The sequence below is a fragment of the Jaculus jaculus genome, chromosome 7 (assembly GCF_020740685.1).
Source record: "Jaculus jaculus isolate mJacJac1 chromosome 7, mJacJac1.mat.Y.cur, whole genome shotgun sequence".
NCBI lineage: Eukaryota > Metazoa > Chordata > Mammalia > Rodentia > Dipodidae > Jaculus > Jaculus jaculus.
The window spans coordinates 18854324-18878703 of NC_059108.1; the positions used below are offsets into that span (position 1 = coordinate 18854324).

At 45.0% G+C, this 24380-nt stretch overlaps 1 protein-coding gene and 1 pseudogene across 1 annotated transcript in view; both read right to left on the reverse strand.

The window, feature by feature from the left end:
• Smad9 (SMAD family member 9) overlaps nt 1-23215 on the reverse strand; it is a 62982-nt gene extending 39767 nt beyond the window's left edge. The window contains exon 1 of the mRNA XM_045154923.1: nt 23165-23215. The gene's annotated coding sequence lies outside the window, so the exon portion shown is untranslated. The remainder of the gene's footprint in view (nt 1-23164) is intronic.
• Nucleotides 2708-2815, reverse strand: LOC123462392 (annotated as a pseudogene).
• Nucleotides 23216-24380: the final 1165 nt, after the last annotated feature.

The following is a 24380-nucleotide window of genomic DNA, read 5'->3' on the forward strand; positions in this document are numbered from 1 at the left end:
TTTTCACATAGCTTGTTGGAAGCCCAGTAAATCTCTACTTCTCCTGAGGCCATGATTTTCTTAATCCCCACATGAAGCTCAGCTAAGAACCCAGAGCTCACTAGTTACAAAGAATGGCAGAGAATCCATCTCTTGTTGACGCATCTCACTACCACAAGGGCACTCTAGCTGGCCTTCATCAGGGCTTCACTGTGTCACACTGTCTTGCATTTTCATAATAAAGATGGCTATCAGTTTCCCATGAATGGCCTGGTAGTGAGGGCCTCCAAACTGCCCACCACCCACTCTGTCTCCTGCAGTTGGCTCCAGGTGGTGTCTGTGAGCCTTGGGTCACCTGGAGTCTCCTATCACTTCAGCAGCCCCCAGATCTACACCTTACTTTGTTACCAGGTTAGCCCTTGTCTAACGAAGTCTCCGCTTTCTTCAGCAATATGTACAACATCCTTGCTACAGAAGAATACATTGTTCGGAACTCGATCTGTTACTAAAGGGGAGCTATCAAACATCTCCATCCCTCAAAGGGTCTCAATCAATCTCAGCACTACTGGTATCTGGGATGTGTGTGGAACTACTCTTTTTTGTTTGTTTGTTTTTGTTTTTGTTTTTCAAAATAGGGTCTCACTCTAGCCCAGGCTGACCTGGAATTCACTATGGAGTCTCAGGGTGGCCTTGAACTCACCGCCATCCTCCTACCTCTGCCTCCCAAACGCTGGGATTAAAGGCGTGCACCACCACGCCTGGCAGAACTGCTCTTTACACTGAAGACATCTAACAGCACCAGTGACCTCTACTCTCTGGCACCTACCCCACAAAACTTGTGAAAACCAAAAGTCTCTTCACACATCATGAAATATCTATTGCCCTCCGTTGAGAACCACTGGTTTAGCATACATTAAGATGCTGTAGTGATAACAAGGTCTCTTAGATTAGGATCATTCAATAAAAATGAAATCAAATTCCATAAAAATGTGTTTAGTGTGAACTTAAGTCTCCTGAGAGGGGATGCCTCAGCAGTTTTGGCACTTTTCTGCAAAGCCTAACAACCTGGGTTCGATTCCCCAGTACCCACATAAAGCCGGATGCACAAAGTGGCACATGCATCTGGAGCTCATTGCAGTGGCTAGAGGCCCTGGTGCTCCCATTCTCTCTCTCTCTTCTTGCAAATAAATAAATAAAACTTTTTTAAAAAGCTTTAAAAGATCAGAGAGAACTTGCTCCACCAATGATGGTACAAACATTAAGTTTTAAATGCTAGGTAAAAATGTACCACTTTTTTGAAAGTTAACTTAAGGAATGCTAACCAGGGCAGTTGTTTAGGCTGAAGACTCAAAAAGGATTTGGAACATGGATTTTATATTTGTATATTAATCCACTTGAAGGAAATAGCACTTTCCTGGCTGGCTGGAAACTGATTCTGGTTATTTTGAACCATCTTAGCAAAGGACCAAAGAGTCTGGACTGTCACACAGAAGGAAGAATTGCACTTTCCTATTTATATTATGCTGCCTCCATCAAGAAAATGTGCACTTACAAATTAACCAAATGACTTCACTTAAAATTCACAAGTATAAAAGGGAGAGGACTATCCTCTCCTTCATTCTCTCACTCCACTCTGGCCATCTGTGGCTGATCATGTACAGTCTTTTAAAAAAGTATTTTCTTTATTTATTTGAGAGAGAGAACAAGAGGCAGAGATAGGGAAAGAAAGGGCATACCAGAGCCTTTAGCCTGGGCAAATGAAGTCCAGATGTACATGCCACCTTGTACACGTGGCTTGCGTGGGTACTGGTGAATTGAACCTGGGTCCTTTGGCTTTGCAGGCAAGCACCTTAACTACTAAGCCATCTTTCCAACCCTATGTTTTTGTTGTTGTTGTTGTTTTGGTTTTTTTTTTAATTAATTAATTTATTTATTTATTTATTTATTTATTTGAGAGCGACAGACACAGAGAGAAAGACAGATAGAGGGAGAGAGAGAGAATGGGCGCACCAGGGCTTCCAGCCTCTGCAAACGAACTCCAGACGCATGCGCCCCCTTGTGCATCTGGCTAACGTGGGACCTGGGGAACAGAGCCTCGAACCGGGGTCCTTAGGCTTCACAGGCAAGCGCTTAACCGCTAAGCCATCTCTCCAGCCCTGTTTTGGTTTTTGAGGTAGGGCCTAGTTCTAGCCCAGGCTGACCTGGAATTCAGTTTGTAGTCTCAGACTGGCCTTGAACTCACAGAGATCCCCCTACCTCTGCCTCCCAAGTGTCGAGATTAAAGGCGTGCGTCACCACGCGCGGCTCATGTACAGTCTTTAAGCACTATCACCCTTTCCTCATCCTTTGACCTCCCTCACACACCCCCAAATCTTGTCTGCAGACTGCCAGATTTCCGCAACACAAAGCAGATCCCACCATTCTCACTTAAAACCGGGGATAGTGTTCCCTGTAGTATGTTTGATGACCAAACTTTTCTTCCTTCCATCCCCTTTTTTAAAAGACTGTAAAAAAAGCCACGTAAGCCAGATGCACAAGGTGGTGCATGTGTCTGGAGTTCATTTGCAGCAGCTGCCTCTTTCTCTCTCTCTCTTTCTCAAATAAATAAACAAAATGAAATATTTGTTTAAAAGTTCTTTGGCGCATACTGCCAGGTATGAAGGTGTGAGGACAAGTCTGTTTCTATTTTCTCCAGCAGCTGAGCCATTATACGTTCCCAGAAATACACGAGAGTTCCAGTTCCCTCACATCCTCACTAACAGTTACTTTCTGTCACTTTTCAAACTGACAAGAACCAATACTACAATTGACCTCAGCCAAAAGGCCAAGAAGCAATTGTCAGTCACTTTTTCAAAAACTTTTTTTGGTTTATTTTTATTTATTTATTTGAGAGCGACAGGCAGAGAAAGAGGCAGAGAGAGAGAATGGGTGCGCCAGGGCTTCCAGCCACTGCAGGTGAATTGCGCCCCCTTGTGCATCTGCCTAACGTGGGTCCTTAGGCTTCTTCACAGGCAAGTGCTTAACCGCTAAGCCATCTCTCCAGCCCGTCAGTCACTTTTTATTGCAGCCACCCTGGAAGGTATGGACTGGTATCTCCCTGTGGCTTTGCATATCCTCAGTGACAAGTGATACCACAATCCAGAGCACCTTCCCATGTGTGTGTGACACCAGAGTTCCTTGCCCATCTTAAAACTGGGTTGTTGGATGGATCGATTGATTGACTTGGGTTTTTTGAGACAGTCTATGTTGTCCAGGCTGGCTTTGAACTTGGGATCATCCTGCCCCAGCCTCCTGAGTACTGAGGTTGCAGATGTGTGCCACCAGTCGGTTTATTTTCGTTGTTGTTGTTGCATTGTAAAAGCTCCTTATTTATTCTGGCTGTATACATCCTTGGACATATGACTTGCAGACATCATTCTTTTTTTTTTCGAGGTAGGGTTTCACTCTAGCCCAGGCTGACCTGGAATTCACTATGGCGTCTCATGATGATCCTCCTACCTCTGCCTCCCAAGTGCTGGGATTAAAGGCGTGTACCACCACATCTGGCTAGACATCATTTTATAAGTTGTCTTTGCACTGCCATGGTATTCTTTGGTGCAAAAAATGCTACTAAATTCAATTGTGTCCTGTTTAGTTTTTTTTTTTTTTTTTTTTGTCATGTGTACTTCTAATGTTACACGTAAGGATCCATATCAAAGTCAATGTTATGAAGACTTCCCATTGTTATCTTCTAAAAGTTGTATAATTGATTTTTGTATATGGTATGAATCAGGTGTCCAACTTCATTCTTTTGCATGTGCTGTCTGTTAACACACCACCATTTCTTGAATGCACTATTCTTTTACCCATTGCCAAAGGTAGCCTTGAACTCACAGTGATCCTCCTACCTCTGCCTCTGGAGTGCTGTTATTAAAGGCAAGCTCCACTACACGTGGCTACAGTAAGTTCTGAAAGACTTTTTCAAGGTTGTATTACAACTTACTGTTTTGTTGTTTACTTTCTTTCCCTATGACAATGTAAGCTTTATTTAGGATGTGGAAATTATATGTGTGTGTTATGCATGCATATGTATCTGCATGCTCATATGTATGTAAGCACATGTGTGCTTAGGTACACATGTATGTATGGGTGGAGTTGAGATCACGTGTCTTCCTCACTTGCTGTCCAATTCATTTGTTGAGATAAGGTCTCTCATTGACCTTAGAGCTCACTGATTCCTAGTCAGTGAACCCCAGGCTTCCCCATTTTTGCCTCCTCAGAGCTTAGATTACAAGAGCATGCCACCATGCTCAGAATTTTAAATGGCTGCTTGGGGGTCCAAACTCTGCTCCTCACACTTGTGTCAAGCCCCTTACCCACAGAGCCTTCTCTCTTACCATAGGATGTGGATTTTTGACTATTTTGTTCATCACTGTACCCTAGCGCCTAGTATGGTGCCAGGCAGGCACAAGGTGTTTAACACTGCTCAGTGAATGAATGGACCCTGAGAAGATACCTTCATCCACAGCTGAGTTAAGGATGAGGATGGGGGTAGAACATAAGAAGTATGGAGGAAGGTACCATGATGGTGCAATTCCTACTGGAGAAGAGTTCAAGCGGCAGGAAGAAGGAGGAGTCTAGGCCTTGGGTGCCCGTGAACACCTTCCAATCCATATGGCAGGAGAAAACCAGTAGCTATTCTTGCATGCAACTGGTGCACAGTAACTCCACTGGGCTAAAGCTCAAAATCACTGAGCAACTGTTACACTAAACATTTCATTTCTCTCTTTCTTTCTTTCTCCCTCTCTCTCATTATTTTTTGTTTGTTTGTTTGTTTTGTTTTGTTTCGCAATAGCAAAAGATCAAGTAAAGGGAAACAGAATGAGCCACTATGAATTGTTTTCTCTGAGCTGAGAAACTAGCTTTTGTATCTAATCTTTAAGATTTGAAACAGCTTCTGGTGTGCATAAGTAATCTTCTTGATAAGTTGATATAATTTTACAGTCATATCAGAATACACACTATAGTGGAAAAGTACCATAATGACCTTTTTCAAAAATTCTTGAAAAAAAAATCTCCAGTAAGCACTTTTTATCAATTTCAGTCAAATTAAATAGCTGGACAGTGACACCAGCAAGCCTGGGCACTATTGTTGATGAAGGACAAGCACCAGTGGAGGGAAGGCAGAGCCACGGGGCACAGGGGCTGTCGTTGAATAAATCCACTAGAAATTCTATTTGCTGCATAGATTATTTGAAATGCAAAAGTTTACGAAAGCATGAAGCACATCGTTGTTGGGAGCATGTATTATATAAGCTGCCGGGGAATAATTGTATTTGTCTTCGTGACAGCAAATATTGTGGCTACGAGATTAAGCAATATATTGCCATTCCACAAATGAAGCCATATGGTCCCATGTGTTTCTGGGTTCCACTTAACATGACTACTTCTGATTAATAAAGGAAATGCTAACCAGAGGATGTGAATGTGCCTCTTGCTGTATAACCTTTTCAAAACCCAGCAAGATGCTGTCAATATAACTCAGCAAGGAGCCTGATTATGGCAGAAGCTAGCCATGCACTTCCTGCTCCTCCAGCTCTGGTGATGATTTAAAACAGTGCGTGCAGCACACAGACCGTCCCTAGAACTGCCCCGCTATGGGATGTGCCAGGCACCAAGCACTCTGCTCAGACCCCAGAGAAACGTGAAGCTGGTCTATGCAATCATCACCGCTTTAATATGGTTTTGACCTCTGATTCCCAAGACAGAGGTGACAGCCTAGGGAGAGCTGCTCCAAGGTTGGTCTTCAACTTAGCCTCTAAAAGACTATGAGTGCCTCTTTCCCCATCTGCTCAGGAGGCACACCATTCTCATCCTTCAAACCAAGCTCACACAGCACAGGTGCTTGTGATGTCACCAAATGGACCTTGTACACAATCCCTGTTCCACTTTGGACTATAATTAACTTGTTCATATATTTCTCTGTTGAAAGATAACACCATTTAAGGACAATGTCTGTCTTATCTTTTTTTTTTAATTTTTTTTATTTATTTATTTGAGAGTGGCAGACACAGAGAGAAGGATAGAGGGAGAGAGAGAGAATGGGCACACCAGGGCTTCCAGCCTCTGCAAACGAACTCCAGACGCGTGCGCCCCCTTGTGCATCTGGCTAACGTGGGACCTGGGGAACCGAGCCTTGAACCGGGGTCCTTAGGCTTCACAGGCAAGCGTTTAACCGCTAAGCCATCTCTCCAGCTCATGTCTGTCTTATCTTGATAGCTCTAATTACTCACATTAAATGGATACTCAACCAGTATGTATTATCATTTATGTGAAATGACTATGGGCCCCACTTTTTTTTCTCAGGCCATAGTAGATGCTTCATAAACATTTACCTCTGTTGAGTTCCTTTTCTCAGGATGTCTCTTTTGCCAATTTCATTATTAGCTTTCTGACGTGAAACGCAGCCCACACTCTTACCACCCTTCTTAGTGGGGGAACACGAGGTTGACTTTGTCCCCCCCGACCAGGGTTCAGCTGGCAATGTCTGAATAGGAAGGTGTCACGGGGCTCTGGTGGGTGAAGGCAGCACTACTGCTGAGCAACCCACAGCGCTGACAGCAGCCTCCCAAGCAAGACCGCTCTGACCTCAGATGCCAACAACATCAAGGCCAGGAAAACCTCATGCGCACGTTTATCCCACGACATCGGCTCCTGGTTGTTCTGTCCCATTCCCAACCTTTCCCCGTTCTTACGTGTTCTTCATAAAAGTCTCCATTATTCCAGTCTAACTGTCGTACTGATCCTGAATATCTTCAGTTTAGGGTCCACAGCTGGAATGTCAGTAACATCAACCAATATTTCAAAAATAGAACTGAGACAAAACTTCTATGTTTCTAGAATTATTAGATTATTATTACTAATATACTTGATTGCCAACACATAGCTCATATGAGAGCTTTAAATACGGATACCAGGAATGATAGCGAAAACTGTGGGAGATGGGAGTTAATTTTTCTTTGTATTTATTTTATTATTATTTTGTTATTATTATTATTTTGGTCTTCCAAGGCAGGGTCTCACTCTAGCCCAGGCTGACCTGGAATTCGCTATGTAGTCTCGGGGTGGCCTCGAACTCACAGCGATCCTTCTACCTCTGCCTCCCGAGTGCTGGGATTAAAGGTGTGTGCCACTACGCCCGGCTTCAGCATTTATTCTTTACATGGCCTTTGTCATTGTGGTGATGTGGGTCACTGAAGAAAAGTTAACTACAGGTCAGGCATGAAAAACCGAAAAAAAAAAACAAAAAAGAATAACTGCTGAGTCACTGAATGTTGTATCACCCACTGGACTGTTTCTTTATGCAAAATAGGTACTTGCTAATCTAATCAAATTTGTTTTGAAAAAATAATGTGACCAAAGATTGGGTGATTTTAAAAATAATGAATATTCTTTTTTAAAAAATATATTTTTATATATTAATGAGAGATGAGGTAAAGAGAGACGGAGAAAGAGGGAGAGAATGGGTGCATTAGGGCCTCCAGCCACTGCAAACTCCAGTCACATGTGCCACCTTGCGCATTTGGCTTACATGGGTCCTAGGGAATTGAACCTGGGTCCTTTAGTTTTACAGGCAAGTGCCTTAACTATAAGCCATTTCTCCAGCCCAAACAGTATTTTCGGTTTTAAATTTATTTTATTTGAATATTTTTAATGTTAATTTTTTCATTCATATCACCATATGCTATGAAATTCTACAGGATTAGTGCTCTTAAGTATGGAAATACATACACATAAATAGGGAAATATATAAAATTTGTTTAGAAATGAATCATTAAAAAACCAATATTTCAGTGCTGGAGAGATGGTCTAGCAATTAAGGCACTAGCCTGTAAAGCCTGAGGAGCCATGTTCGACTCACCAGATTCCACATAAGCCAAACACACAGATGATGTATTCACAAGGCTGCACACATGCATAAGGTAGTCCACATGCCTGCAGTTCAGTAACAGTGGCTGGAGGCCCTGGCATGCCAATTCTCTCTCTCTTTCATTCTCTCTTTCTTCCTCCCTCCCTCTTCTCTTGAACTATAGACTCACTGTGTTGCCTAGATCCATCTTGAGCTCTTGGCTTGAGTGATCCTTAACAATCATGTGGGAAAATCATTATAAGCACTGTCACTAGGAAGACGTAAACCAAAACCAAAATGAGGTGTGACTTCCTACTCATTAGAAGGGCCATTTCAACAAACACACAAAAATAACAAGTGTGGAAAGCACATGGAAAAATTAGAATCTTTCAGCACCATGGGTGAGAATGTAAAAATGGTTCAGCCACTGGTGGCTCTTCAAACATTAAACAGGGCTGGAGAGATGGCGCATTTTCCACGCCAGGGCAAGAACCGGAATTCAGAGTCCCAGGACCCACATGTGTTGGGGTGAATGTGAAATATCCCCCCCGGCCTCGTGTGTTTGTAGTTAAGCCCATACTTATTCCCACCTGGTGGAGGCTTGGGGAGGAGGAGTGTCACTGGGGGGTTAGCTGTGGGATTTGAATTTTGCTTTCCAGAGCTACCTCAGCCCACACTTTCTACTGCCTCCCTGCCGATAAGTGACACTGTGAGCCACCTTCCTTCTCATGCCACGCTTTCCTTGCCAGGACGAAACCTTCCCCTGAACTGTGAGCTCAAATAAACCCTTTCCTCCCATAAGCTGCTTCTGGTTGGGTGTTTTGTCCATGCAATAAGAAGGTGACTGCTACTCTGCATAAAAGCAGGATGCTGTGGCAGATGTCTGTAATTCCAGTGCACCCAGAGCAAGAAGGGAGGCAGAGACAGGAGAATCACCTGGAACCTCAGAGGCCAGGTATCCTGGCATTCAGAGCAGTGAACAATAAGAGACCCTGCTTCGAACAAGGTAGAAGGCAAGGACCAACACCGGAAGGTGTCCTCTGCCCTTCACATGCCCAACATGGCACATTGTGCGTGTGTGCGTGCACATGTGAACACACACACACACACATCAACAACTGAATGACCCAAATGACTCACGACAACTGTTCATGGCAGCATTTTTCACAATAGCCAGCAGGTGGAAACTACCTGAATGTCCAACAAATGAATGGATAAGCAAACTGTGCTATTTACTTAGGATGGAAATTATTGTCACAAAACCGGACAAGTTATATTCCACAATGTGGATGACCCTTAAAAACATAGTGCTCATGACATGAGACAGACACAAAAGGGCAAATGATGTGGATCCAATCTGCTAGAGACTCACAGAGACAGCGAATTGAATGACGGGCTGGAGGAAAAGGAGAGGAAACGGGAACCAGTCTGTAAGGGGTATATAGTTTTACAGCATTAGTTCTAAAAAGGAGATGGAAATTTTCTAAAAGTGGATAGTAGCGATGGCTATCCCACATGAATATGGTCAATGTCACAGAGCTGCCCATGGGAGAAAATGGACAAAGGGGTAAATCTGACCAATAGTTTATAACGGTAAAGAAAAATCCAAGTGCTGCAGTATGCACTTTAGCATTCTTTCTTTGCCAGCCACCTTCCCTCCCACCCTGGAAAACTAAGAGAAATTTTCAATAATGTGCCATTTGTGCACAGAAATACAAATCAGTGATAACGTATGATGCCGGGAAGTCTCCACGCAAGTATGTAAGTCAATCTCCTTCCAGCAGCGCACACCGGGACCACAGTGTCGTCAGCTCCCCGGCACTCTGACTGCCGTTAGGCCCTTTCTTCCACTAAATGCAGACTCATGTAAACATATCAATTTTCTCTGATAGTGGAGGTTTGAGGGTTAGAGGGAAGGGCTATTTTTAATTTGACATTTGCTTCAATACTAAGAAAGTATGGCACAATCTCTAGAGGGATTATTTTTTAAATGAGATCTATTTTCAACCTCTGAACCAACCAACAGCAATTTTGTATGCCCCTAATCAATATTACTCAGCTTCATTTTCTCTGAATCCATTAGTCTTATACTGCAAAGCAAAACAATTCTCCTGTCAGTACAAATGCAGCAAATTTTCCTAGATTCAACGACTATGAATATTCTGACAGAAAGCAGAAAATATATATATATATATATATATATATATATATATATATATATATATATGTATATGTATATTTCTTTTTAGGTACTAATGCTTCTAATACTTATAGTTGTGTTTGCTAATACCTCATAATCTCCTTGATTTCAGATCAACTGTAAGTTCACACAATGTGAAATTCAGTCTTTCATAAAAGCAATTTATTCAGCTAGGCGGTGTGCTCACATCTTTAATCCCAGCACCTCAGAGGCTAAGGTAGGAGGATTACTATGAGTTTGAGTCTAGAATCAGCTACAGAGAAAGTTCCAGGTCAGTGTGGGAAACACAAGGAGTCTAGTGCTACTTTATCCATGTCCATATACAGTGAAAGGAAGTAGAAATCAGCTCGAAAGCAGCAAAGAAGGAATCTAGAGGGTGTGCCTAGTAGTCTGAGGCACTTCAAAGGTGGACACAGAATGTTGCCTGCTTTTTATAAGACCCTCCTGCTGAAGACTCCACAAGCTGCAGTCACAGGAACCAAGAGATCACACTGGAATGGAGATGGAAACCAGCTCCTGCTCAGAGCGCTGGGAAGTGCTTTGTGAGCTGCTGGACAGCGGTCGGGGGCAGCACAAGCACGCAGGGGATCCGGCAAGCTACACAACCAACCACGCAAGCAAAACATACACACCTGGGCGAAAGAGGCCACGGGCTGCGCAGGTAATCGGCCGTTCTCTGATTGGATATGAGATCCGCTCAGCGAGAGAGAATTCATGCCTGGGACTGAGAACCAAATCAGAAACTTGGGCTTGGAAGGTCAATCCTAGAGGGAAGTTTTCACTGTTCATTAGCTAACTGGAGAGATTATGCTCATCAAAAAAAGAAAAAAAGAAAGAAAGGGAGGGAGGGAGGGAAGAAGGGAGGGAGGGAGGGAGGGAGGAAGGGAGGGAAGAAGACAGAAAGTCTTCTAGGGCTGGAGAGATGACTTAGTGGTTAAGGTGCTTGCCTGTGGAGCATAAGGACCCATGATCTACTCTCCAGATTCCACACAAGCCAGAAGCACAAAGGTGAGGCAAGCACAAGGTCACATATACCCATTCGGTGGTGCAAGCATCTGGAGTTTGATTGCACTGGCTGAGGCCCTGGCACACCAATTCTTTCTCTTTCTCTGTTCCTCTCTCTTGCTCTCTATTAAACAAAAAAGCAGAGGGAATTACCATGGGATATTTTTTTATAATCATGGAAAATGTTAATAAAAATTTAAAAAATTTTTTAAAAAGCAAATAAAAAGCCTTCTAAATGTCTTTATCTATCTCCTTTGATCCATGCAGCTCTTACCCTTAGTTAGGGAATCTGCTTCTTACAGATGGCAGTGAATACTGGAAAGATTCTAGATCCATCAACTGCCTAGATTGAGATTAAGTCATCTTTACCACATCTGCCAGGGCCCAGCAAACATTACAGAGGAAGCAGGGGATTAAATATGAGTGCTGCTCTGACTGCTAGCCTGACAACCTCTTCCAAAGAGATGTCCGTAGACACTGAGGAGACGCAAAACCCATCAAAGCAGAAAGTCAGAGGCTGCTGAGAGCTCAACAGGAACACTCCCCCCAAGGCTCAGAGAACACTGCATGCAGCACAGAGGGTGAAAGAATGCCAGAGCCACAGGGTGGGAAGGTGCATTCTGAGGCCCGGCCTCCCTATTTCTAAGCAGTGCATTCATGCTCCCACAGTGGATACTGGTAACCCAATGTTGAGGAGGGTCCTCAATGGAATGGGGGCAGGGGAGTGGGAACATAACAACCTGATGAGAATATGATCAATTTACAATATGTTCATATATTATTAAAGTTCTCAATTTAAAAAAAAAGTAAAGAAGAAGAATGCTGTTGGCTTTTCCACGGAGCACTCTGAACAGTAGGAGTATATCAGATAAGGAAGAACTATATGCCAACATTTCCTTATGGATATCATGGCTCATATTTCTAGCATTCCAATCTGTATTCATTCTGCTATGTGCCTGGAATCGCTGCAGTGTGGTGGATTGTTTTTTTTTTTTTTAATTTTATTTATTTATTTGAGAGCTACAGACACAGAGAGAAAGACAGATAAAGGGAGAGAGAGAGAATGGGCGCGCCAGGGCTTCCAGCCTCTGCAAACGAACTCCAGACGCGTGCGTCCCCTTGTGCATCTGGCTAACGTGGGACCTGGGGAACCGAGCCTCGAACCGGGGTCCTTAGGATTCACAGGCAAGCGCTTAACCGCTAAGCCATCTCTCCAGCCCTGGTGGATTTTTTTTTCCACTGTGGAAGGGCCCACAAGCAAGTGTTGATATGATGTGATGGATCCCACGCAGGATGTGCGAAAAGAGGACCAGCCTGCGTACTAGCTCCACCACTGACGGGGATTCTTAGGAAAGTCGTCATTCACTTTGATGTGCTTTCCTCTCCTTGCAAATAACCAGGGTACCTTAGCAGAGGTACTAAGAGGAGGGCACAAGCAGTTTGAGACTACAAAGCATTTCCCGTGTAGCTGTGTTTCTCTATATTCCTACTGTATGCTTCATGGTGAGAGTTAAATAAAATGAACAGAAAAAGAAAGAAAACCTAAGAAGCAGAACAGATGAACAAAATAAATATCCACATAGCTAGTGCAATTATTTCAGACTGAGTATAAAGAAACGCATTCACGATTGAGATGGGGAGATAATATGAGGGAGAATGGAATTTCAAAGGGGAAAGTGGGGGGGAGGGAATTACAATGGGATTTTTTTTTATAATCATGGAAAATGCTAATAAAAATTTTTTTGAAAAAAGAAATGAGGGCTGGAGAGATGGCTTAGCGGTTAAGCGCTTGCCTGTGAAGCCTAAGGACCCCGGTTCGAGGCTCGGTTCCCCAGGTCCCACGTTAGCCAGATGCACAAGGGGGCGCACGCGTCTGGAGTTCGTTTGCAGAGGCTGGAAGCCCTGGCACGCCATTCTCTCTCTCTCTCTCTATCTGTCTTTCTCTCTGTGTCTGTTGCTCTCAAATAAATAAACAAATTAATTAATTAAAAAAAAGAAATGAAACTAAAAAAAAGAAAGAAAGAAAGAAAGAAAGACACGCATTCACATGACTTCCAAGCCTCCTCAACAGCAGACCGGGCAGGAAGGACGGTGCTCCGGCAGGTGCCGTGATGCAAGGGGTGAGAGCAGGGAACTCAGCCGACCCGAACCATGGGCCCAGCTAGAGAGCACAGAGCTGTGCTAGGCTCCCACCACCATGCCACATTTCTTTTTGTCTTCAACCCCATGTTCAGTGGGTCACCAAATCCCCTGATGGGCTCGAAAGCCTATTTCACAGACATGTCCCATCACAGTCATCCCAAATAAGCCTGTCTATCCCAGGAAACTGCCTCTGCCAGCTCCCTTGCCAGCCACCCCCAGAAAGCTTCCTCCTCCTTGGAGCCCTCGGGGGATTTCACTCAAATTCCAGGATAGATTTCACCATTCTGCCATACTCTATTATGACACCCCGCTGTGTGACCTTGCGGCAGAATGGGACCATCGTTATTTCTGAAAGATGAAAAGTGCTACATTTGGCCGAGTGTGGTAGCACATGCCTTTAATACCAGCCCTTGGGAGGTAGAGGTAGGAGGATCTCTCTGAGTTCAAGGCCACCCTGAGACTACATAGTGAATTCCTGGTTAGCCTAAGCTAGAGTGAGACCCTACCCTGAAAAACCAAAAAGAAGGGGGGCGGGGGCTACATTTGTGCTTAAAGATTATTTCCCCAAACTTCTATGAATTTATGTTTTATGTATTTTCATCTAACCAATAACAGGAAACACCATGGGTAGGGTGTACACTGACGTCTGTAGTGTCTGTTTCAATCAAGGTTCTTCCCTCTGGCCACCCATCCTACACTCCCAGCCTCTTCTCTTCTCACTCTCTCTGCCCACCACCCCTTCCATTCTTCTGGAGGCTTCTGCTCTTCCTTTAGGATAGAGCTGAGAACCAACTTACTGGAAACTTCCAGCCAAGCGTACCCACCCGTGACTCCATAACAACACTCATCATGCTTGAGTCCTTGGATGGTTACATGCTTCCCAAGCGATGACGAGCATCTTCTCAAAGCCACTAGCCACGCCACATGACGGGGGCATCAACAAATGGGAAGCAGGTAAAGTTGTTTCATTAATAACATCAGCTATTGCTTTATTAAGTCCCATGTAATGAGTCTCCCTTCTGCCCCAAAGCCCATTGCTTGGCTAATGTCACCCAAATTTCCAAGGCCTCCCACCATGGCAATTAAACTCTTGCGGTACCTTGTGCACATTTGCAACCTTGCACACACATCACCTTCTGTGTCTGGCTTGTGTGGGATCTGGAGAGTCAAACACGGGTCCTTAGGGTTCACAGCCAAGTGCCTTAACCACTAAGCCATCTCTCCAGCCCCACAGTTTTATATTTTTAAATGATGTGTGGGCAATTTTTAAAGTTCTATAGATGTATATGTGAGGAGGGGGGTTGCTGAATTTCCTGGCCAGAGGCTGCTTGAGAGGTAGAGTTTATGCTCTAATAATGGACAAAAATAACTCATAAGCCAGGCATAGTACCATCTGCCTATAATCTCAGCCCTGGAGAAGATGAAACAGTGAGTTCAAGGCCAGCCTGAGCTACATAAGGACACCTTGTCCCAAACAAACAAGCAAATCACTAATAAGCCATGTTATAGGTTGCTGTCCAAGAAAACTCAAGTTTTTAACTGACAAAGACCAACATAGAAGGACGCCAATTACAAATACCTGTTCGGCCAGGTGGCAAGATGGCCATTAGAAGTGTGTGTACCACTTCAGATGGTCTTCCCATCCTCCTGATACCACTTCTTCTTTTTAAAAATATTTTTATTTATTTATTTGCAAGCAGAGAGAGAGAATAGAGACAGACAAGAGAGATGGGTACTCCAGGGCGTCCAACCACTGCAAATGAATTTCAGATGCATGTGCCACTTTGTGCACTGGTATTACATGGGTACTGGGGAATCAAACCAGGGCCATCAGGCTTTGAAGACAAGTGTCTTAACCTCTGAGCCATCTCTCCAGCCCTAGACACTTCTTCTTTTAATAAGAGAGAGAGAGAATTGGCTCAGGACATCCAGCCACTGTAGGTGAACTCCAGACATGTGTGCGTGCATGCGCATCATCTCGTGTGCATGTGCGGCCCAGCACGCTTGTGTTACATTGCGTGTGTGGCTTACATGGGACCTGGAGAGTCAAACATGAGTCTTTAGGCTTTGCAGGCAAGTGGCTTAACCACTAAGCTATCTCTCCAGCCCTCCTTTTTTTTAAAACAAAAGTAAATTTCCCTACTCATCACTTTGAAAAATTCCTTTTTGGCACAGGTTAAAACTAAGTAGCTCTTCTTTGTCCAAAGATGAAAAATTTAAATTTCTTTACCCCACCCCTTCCACCTCAGCCTCCAAAACCCCATAAAGGAAGGGAAAGAGGGTGGGTGAAGGCAGTAACTAACACAAAGTTCTAAGAATGAGCCAGACCCATGCTGGGGGATGAGGGTGGTTGGTTCAGGATGAACCACAGTCCCTTTCCACTACAATGTACCATCTACAGGAGGAGGCAGACAGATTGCAATGCATTATTTGCACCCCACAGAAGCTGCACCTTAGAAATGTTTGCTCCAGAGGTGTGGCAGCCCCCAGCCAGAGGATGGGGGTGAGGAGGCTTCTTGGAGGGGTTCAACATCACTGCGGAGGCAGAAAAGGGTCACAGAAAATCACAGATCTAGTTTATCTCTATTTATATATCTAAACCAAATGAGACAATCTTCACTATTCTTACCAACAGTAACTCAAGACTCATGCACAGAAAGAAAGAAATCCTAACGCAGAACAACAGAAAGATAGCCACTTAGTTATATGAAGTGGGGAGGGGCTATTTCACCATCCGGGAAATATTTTCATGCCTGTTTTCCCAATATCTTTCACTATCTAGGGCTAGGCTATGGAAATCTGGAGTCCAGGTTGTTATTTTTATTTTGTTACTTTATTTTGCCGTGTGGTTCTCAAAGCCTAGTTTGGGGCTTCATAAGTAATTTAGTTACAATAGTCACAGAGTAAATCAAGATTAAATGCATGATCCTCATGCACTTACAGTCTAAAGCAACTGCTACTTCTTCAATGTCCCCACATTTTTGCTTTTCTTAAATATATTTTATTTACTTATTCATTTGACAGAGAAAGAGGGGAAGAGAGAGAGGGGGAGAGAGAGAATGGGTGCGCCAGGGCCTCCAGCCACTGCAAATGAATTTCAGACACGTGCACCCCTTTGTGCATCTGGCTAACATGGGTCCTGGGGAATCGAACCTGGGTCCTTTCGCTCAAATGCCTTAACCGCTAAGCTATCCCTCCAGCCCCGCCATTTATGCTTTTGAAACAGCAAAAGAGAAGTATACATAGAATATCTTGCAATTGGTTTAGAAATAATCACAACAGAAAGCAAGGAAGGTGCTGCTTCTTTGAAATAATATCTAGGTACCAATTGTCACTGTTTGCAGACACAGGAAACCCCTAATGACTGCTTTGTGCCAACACATCATCTATCTATAAGGCTGTAAGGGAAGCATTCATGTACACAAAGCTTTGTATACGGTGAACTTCTAATCCAACTCCTGTTCTTGAAAGAAAGAGTGACAAACGTGCATGAAGAGAAAGGAAGGCACATGGGACTGAAAATCGTTTTACTATGGCACATTTTCTCACCTTCTACATTCACTGCCACTATTCTTAGCTTCTAACAGTCAGTAATATCATTAGCTGTAACATAAAAATAACTAGCTATAATAGTCTACCCCTAGACACTAGTGGTCTCAATTTATGAGCATATTGTAGTCTGTTTCTGTGAATCATTTGCAGATGAGAATTCATTTTCCCACAGAAACAATGACTGCGAATATATCCCCTGGTCACGCTCCTAAGACTCTCCTAACGTGCAATTGCAGCTGGCCTTTAACCCTGCTAACTCCAAGGCCAAAGAGGTGATGTCTACCATGGACTTCTGCCAACCTGCTCTCTATAGCTCTCCTCCCCATGCCTCAGACCCCACATCTTCTCAACTGTGCTCATGTTCCAACTTTAAAATGACCCACTCTTCTCACCTGCTCCTCCAGAGAGCCGACCTCTCCAGTACGATTCTAAGCAAACAGAAAGATGAACTCATGAATTTATAATGAAGTATGAGTGATGGAAGGTATCAAACATTCCACCACAAAGGAGAAAGTGGACAGAATCTTCAAGTTCTTTCCTGGGGTATCATTATTTTCTGAAAGATAGTACTACCAAGTCAGCTAAGCTTAGATGCAAAAGTCTAAAAAGCATCCTACAGGCGAACACTGACCACCCACTGAAGGTGCTTTAAGAAAGCTCTCCAGGAGCTGGAGAGATTGCTTAGCAGTTAAACGTGTTAGCTTGCAAAGCCTCATAGCCTGACAGCCCTCGGTTCACCTCCTCAGGACCCACAAAAAAACAGATGCACAAGTGGCACATGTGTCTGGAGTTCATTTGAAGTGGCAGGAGGCCCTGGTGTGACCACATTAATTTGTTCATTTTCATTCATATTCTAATAAATTTTTATTTTCAAAAAGAAAGATCAACAAATCTGTTCTGTATCTTCTACAGCCTACAGGATGTTGGCCTGTACTAACATTCCCTACCCCAGCATTCTAAAAAAACAGATCAACACACCACATACACACACAGAAGAGACAGGCTTCTAGGAATTAAAGGGGAAAATATTGGGCTGAGTGGAGGAAGATAGCCCATAGATTAAAACTGCGTTTGAAAGCAGATTTTCCCAGGAGCTCTTCCTCCCTTTTTGTTCCTACATCCACCATCCCCAAACCTTCTCTAAGTTGTCACTTTACCTTAGGATCTTAGATGTCAACAGTACATCTGAGTGACATCAAGAGCACACATGTACTTACAGACTCTTCAGCCGAGTGGCAGAACACCGGAAAATGGTGTTCTGAGATGAATGGTGATCTCTGGTAACCTCAGTGTTTGCCAACCAAAGATGACCTTGTACTGCCCAGCCCCAAACCACTGCATATGGATGGGCATATATTTCCTACTGATAGTTCCTTAAAATTAGATTTGACAAAAAGAAGGAAGTAGTCAGATATTAGATATTACCTCTCAGCCACGCATGGTGGTATATGCATACAATCCCAGCAGTCAGGAAGCTGAGGCAGGAAGATCACTAAGTTCAAGACCAGCCTGAGCTACATAGAAAGATCCCATCTCAAACCAAACAAATAGGGCTGGAGAGATGGCTTAGTGGTCAGGCATTTGCCTGTGAAGCCAAAGAACTCAGGTTTGATTGCCCAGGACGCACGTAAGCCAGACACACAAGGTGGCACATGCATCTGGAGTTCGTTTACAGTGGCTGAAGGCCCTGGTGTGCCCATTCATCCCCCCTCCCTCTTTATATCGCTCTCTCAGATAAATAATTTTTTTTAAAAAAGAAAACCTGAAAAGAAACATTGTTACATCAAATTAAACAAATCAATCAACAAATAATTAGAAAAATAAAGATTGCATTTCTCCAAGGGGACGTTCACAAAATGAGAATCCTGGCCTGGGGAGATGTCATTCTTGCTGTGCAAATGTGAGGAGCTGAGTTCAGATCCCAGCATCCACATACATTGCTGGACAGGCATGGCAGCCCATCAGCCCTTGGGAGGCAGAGGCAAGGGATCCCTAAGGCAAGCTAGCCAGATGGTCTAGCCAAATCAGTGAGCCCTGAGCTCAAGCGAGAGACTCTGCCTCAATAAGTAAGGTGTACAGCAGCAATGGAAGACATCCAACACCAACCTCTGGTCTCCACATGAACATGCACACATACATGTGCCTACACATGTGTGAATATGCATACACACCACACATGTATACAGGCACACAAAAATAGATGATCCCACAGGTAACATCAGCCATCAGAATAAGAGAGAGACTTTTATATTTAGTGGTTTTTAACAAGAAAACTGAAATGGTCACTGGAAAAAAAAATCAGAATTATGTAGGTGTCCTTTATATTCATTTATGGGTTGCATGTTTTCTTTAATCAATTTAGGCTTTAGAATGAGGAGAGCCATAGTCTTTTTCAGTGTTTATGATTTCTAGTGTCACAACCATATACAGTTACATTTATAATCAATTTATCAATATTTATGCATTTCATTTAGAACCTAATTGAATTTAAATTTTTCAGTATAATATCTTTGATTCTTGGAAATTGGTTTTAAATTGGTTAGAGCTTCCCAGCTGAAACTGTACAGTCAAACATTATGCAGGCATGGCATTATACACAGTTCCACTTGTTTCATTCCTGAATACTTGTATTAACTCTGTTAATGCTCAACGAACACAACACGGGGCATCTTAAGGTGGGATATAGAGCTGACTGGTAATGCCCACAACCAAGTCACAGCTCAGAGAATTAAATCCCTGAACAAGACCAGTGACAACATCTTGGACATCCAACCTGAACAAGGTGAAAGCTCATCTCAAAGACAGTCTACTTTCTCTTTCCTAAGTGTCAAGTGAAACACACACACTAAAATCCGTGTGTATCAGTGGGAAGGGGGAAACAGTAAACTGTTAGCAATTTTTAAAAATATTTTATTTATTTATTTGACAGAGAGAAAGAGGGAGGGAAGGAGAGAGAAAGAGAGAGAGAGAGAGAATGGGCATGCCAGGGCCTCCAGCCACTGCCACTGAACTCCAGACATGTGTGCCACCTTGTGCACCTGGCTAACATGGGTCCTGGGGATGTGTCATATTAAAATCTGGATTTTTGTTTGTTTGTTTGTTTGTTTGTTTGTTTGTTTTGTCTAAATCGCTCCCATTGTGTATTTAGTGACTCTAATGTAGGAAATTGCTAATTCAACAAAAGTACCATAGAAGCTTTCCTACCTGTAATGGTCAGCCACAATGTTCAGGAGGAGGCCCAACTGGGCTGGGGTTGGGGGTCAGGCCTCCTCTCACAGCCTCTCCACAAGTCCCCAACACAAGTTCAACATCAGTGTTTTGATAGATGGACTTTTAAGACCTTCTCTGGTCTTCATGCTTTCATAGATTTTATCTCAGAAGAGACTAGGGCTTCACTAAAAAGAATTTTCATTCAATTAGCATTTATTGACTGAGTGCTCTACAGAACAGTGTGGTCAAGATTAAAGGAATAAAAAAAAGAAGGCAGAGGAAACAGAGTCCCCTCCTGAACCAATCTGGTGAGGATCCTCAGAGGGGAAGAAATAAATTAGTGTGAGTAACTTAATGCAAGATAATAAATACGTGGCCAGAGAGAAAGTGCGAAGAGCCACAGGAGCTCACGGGAGGGTACACCTGGCATTCAGGCCATCCTAGAAAATTCCATGTAGGTGGAACTTGCACCGGCGAACAAGAGGATTTGATGGGAGGCGAGAACAGAGGAAAACATCCTGGGCCTTAACGTGAGTAAACATGCAGAGGAGGGGAAAGCCAGGGTGCGCATGAAACGCTGTAACTCACTCTTTTTAACTGCAGCAGAAAAATAAGGGAATATGGGCTAGAGAGATGACTTAGCGATTAAGCGCTTGCCTGTGAAGCCTAAGGACCCTGGTTCGAGGCTCAACTCCCCAGGACCCACGTTAGCCAGATGCACAAGGGGGCACATGCGTCTGGAGCTCATTTGCAGTGGCTGGAGGTCCTGGTGTGCCCATTCTCTCTGCCTCTTTCTCCCTCTGTCTGTTGCTCTCAAATAAATAAATAAAAATAAACAACAAAAAATATATTAGAATTCTATTTAAAAAAAACCTTAAAGCATAATGCATATGTCTTGCAAAATAAAAACTGAAAACACTTATTGATCATAACCTTGACCTTCCCTTAAACCAGAGTCTGTCCTGTGGTTAAGTATTACTCATATTAAACTAAAGCAGAACACGATGAAACTGCTTTTACTCAGGGTAGTGAGAGTGTTAGACATAGTGACCAGTCACTAAACAGCATCTCTCCAGTGACAAACATGACAAAGTGTATTACACTCTCATGCATCAAAGTTCAACTAATGATTGCGACATCATGACTGATATTTTCATTTTTATGAAATAAAGTAGGTTTTTTTTCCTCCTCCAACTTGAGCACATGATTAGGAAGGATAAACATATTTACCACATGTTTAGTACTGGGAGATGTCCTTAAGAATGCCTTACTAAAGCCAAACGAAAACTCTTCTTTCTCATCTCCTGTCCAAGGATGAGACGCAGGAGCTGATGTGGGACCTTGGAGTGATTCTGAGTGCTCATTTACTAGGTCTTGTAAGCAAGAGAAAAAGATTTTGAAGGAAAATGTCAAACAGCTCATGTTAACTTTAAATGACTTTGTAATTACAGTACTTTGTGGGTTAACCTAAAACTTGTCTATGATTGTTAGCAAACACATGCTGGTAAGTGAGCTAGCCCAGATCAAGAGTGTGCTGGCATTCCCTTTAAGCACGGCTGAAACCCCAGTGCTCTGGCACAAAGCAACCCTGGCAGAGAGAGCTGGCCAAGCATGAAAATACAGGCTGGTTGTGTCAGAGTGATGGAGGTGAGGGCTGTCTAATCGAAAGTTGTCCGGCCACAAGGGAAGGCAGTGTGGCCAGGAAGAGTTGTATTATTTGAAACTTCTGCCATCTTATCGTATTTAAAATGGTCCGTATTTATTAACTACTTTGTCCAGTTTCTTATCTGCAATGTCCTTGGAGAAGCGGAAGCTGGAAGGTGATCCAAAATCATGCTCACGGTTGCCTGCAAGCACAGAGAAACGCGTGCACTGGATCCTTGTCGGTCTGCAGTGGGAGAATGTGTTTGGGGTTTATGTACTTACTTTAAAATATAGATCACTAGCTATTCAATATACATATCCGAAGGCATCCATTGCTTCACACTGACAGGCATCCTAAGCCAAGCCCTGTCTGATGTTTTCCCATTTCACCTCCTAGACAGATGCCACAGATACTCCCCTAAGTTCCCGCCTAGCGTTATTAAGTGTCTTTTGACTGCCGTTACCGACTACTAACCCCGGCTAAACTCCATTCCCAACAGATCATGCAAGGCATGGTACTTGTCAGCTGGGTCGGTTAAAAAACAATTCAGACTCCCGTGAGTGTGTATATCCAACTGAGTTACCTACAATTTTGGTCCCCAAAAGAGATCTACATCATTTGTAGGTGATTTTCTCAAAAACAAGGACCAATTCTAGCCCAGAAACAAGTCAACAGGAGTTCTCTCCAAACTATCATTTCCAATTTCCACGGTGGTCGACAGCGGTCCGTAGCGGGAGGAGGCAGGAACCGTAAGACCTGTCAGATTTAGCCATCCATAAAAAGGTTTCCCCCGCGCTCCTCCTTCCTGGCACAAAGCCGGCGTCAGCCAGTCTCCTGCATCTGTCCCCCACCTCGCTCGCCCCCTCCCTGGGCACCGCACGGGCGCGGGGGGGGGTGGGGGGACGACAAACAGCCAGGCACCTAACACAATCCCAGCGCCCGCCCAGAGACACTTGAAACAGCATTCCTAACTTTTTTTCTCCTCACTTAGCATGCCTCGAAAGGTAAGCAGAATGGAAAAAAAAAAAACAAAAAAAAAAACAGAGCATGAAATAAGCCAGCGACAGCAACAGAGAGAGAGAGAACCCAGTAGAATGTTTAAATCTCCCCCAAAGGCGAGTCACAACGACTACCTTACACACGCACGCACACGCACACACACGCACGCAGTGCAAACAGTTACTCAGCTGTGAGTCTGGGCTCCGGGGCGCCTGTCCCTCGGTGCGCGGTGACCCCCGTGCGCGCGCGCGCGCGTGCCCAGCGGCCGAGGCGCATCCCTGCCCACGCCCCGGGCCCACAGCCCCTCCCAGAGGGACACGCGTCCCCTGACAGGTCCCCGGGGCTGCAGCCTCCGACCCCACGCCCACCCCCGAAGTGCCCGGAGCAAAGGCCACCCCCCCCCCTTCCCCTCCCACACACGCCCGAAGACCTCTAAGACTTCCCCGCAGGGAGCAAAACTTGGCTCCGCAGGCGCGCATGCACGCACACGCACACGTGCACGCACGGCGCCCCAACGACCGGCTCCCGGGACAGCATCGCTTACCTGGGCCGGCGGACAGTCACGCACGCCACCTCCTCCCCGCCCCCCGCGGAGGGTCCCCGGCCGCCCGCCCGCCCGCTCCGAGCGCCGCGCACTCTCCGCCCGGCCGCGCGCGCCCACGGCCCCTGCAGAGCCCGGCGGCGGCGGCGGCGGCGGGGACCGAGACAGCGGCTGCAGCGGCGGCGGCGGTGGCGGCGGCCCCAGCCGGCGTCAGCCAGACTGGAGCCGCGAAGCCTCATCGCCCGTATTAGTGCGCCGACCTGGAAAGCCGCCAGGGAGCCCAGCGCGCGGCCCGCCCCGCCCCTCTCCTCCCCTCGCGTCCAGCGCTGCCACGTGCGCCCCGAGTCCCCCTCGGGGTGACCCCTGGAGGGGAGAGGAGGAGGGGTGTGCGCCTGGTCTCCGCGGGCCGCGCTCTGCTCCCTCCTCCCCGCCGCCCTCGCCCGCCCCAGTAACTCCCTGGCCCTCCATCACGCCCTGTAAGGGGGCGCGCCTCGGGGGAGTGGGGGAAGCCCCCCGCCCTCCCCAGCTTCTCTGCTCACTTGCAACGCCAGACACTTCTGGCCTCTACCTGGAGCTTTGAGGCTGAAAAGACAGGGCCGATGGCTCTATCCAGAAAGAGCATCCAAGATCACCAGCCAGTGGGGGACCCTGGTGCTTACGAGCTCCTCTTTAAAATAATTATTGAATTAATTTACTTCCCGGGGTTGAATGAGATTCGTCCACCCACGACAATACCGCTGTGACTGGTTCGCACTAGCAGAGAAGGAAGTGTCAGGGAGTGAGTGGTTCAAACTAGTCCTAGCATTATGTGGGCTGTAATTTCCTTACCAAGCGGATAATATGTAATGTCATCTATCTAATAAAGATGCAACCTTCCGAGGGAGCACATGTTAATGCGTACAACCTTCCTGCCTAGCGGACTGACTGTCCCCTGGGTAGCTTGCCTCTTGCGGTCACTGTGGGCTCCCAGACCTCACTAGGAAATGCTGCTTGGGAAATGGCAACCCCATTCCCCCGTGTCTTTGACTCCCCCACCAACCCTCAGAGCTCTTCACCGAAGAGACAGTTCTTGCAGAGGAGGACACACACGAAAGGCCCAGCTTATGCTCACACGTGCACGAACTTCAGAGAGAGGCAAACAGAAAACTCTTCAGTAGAACTGCTTTTCCCGGTTCTCAACAGCACAACTTTCAGGAACATCGTATTTCTGTGTTGTTAT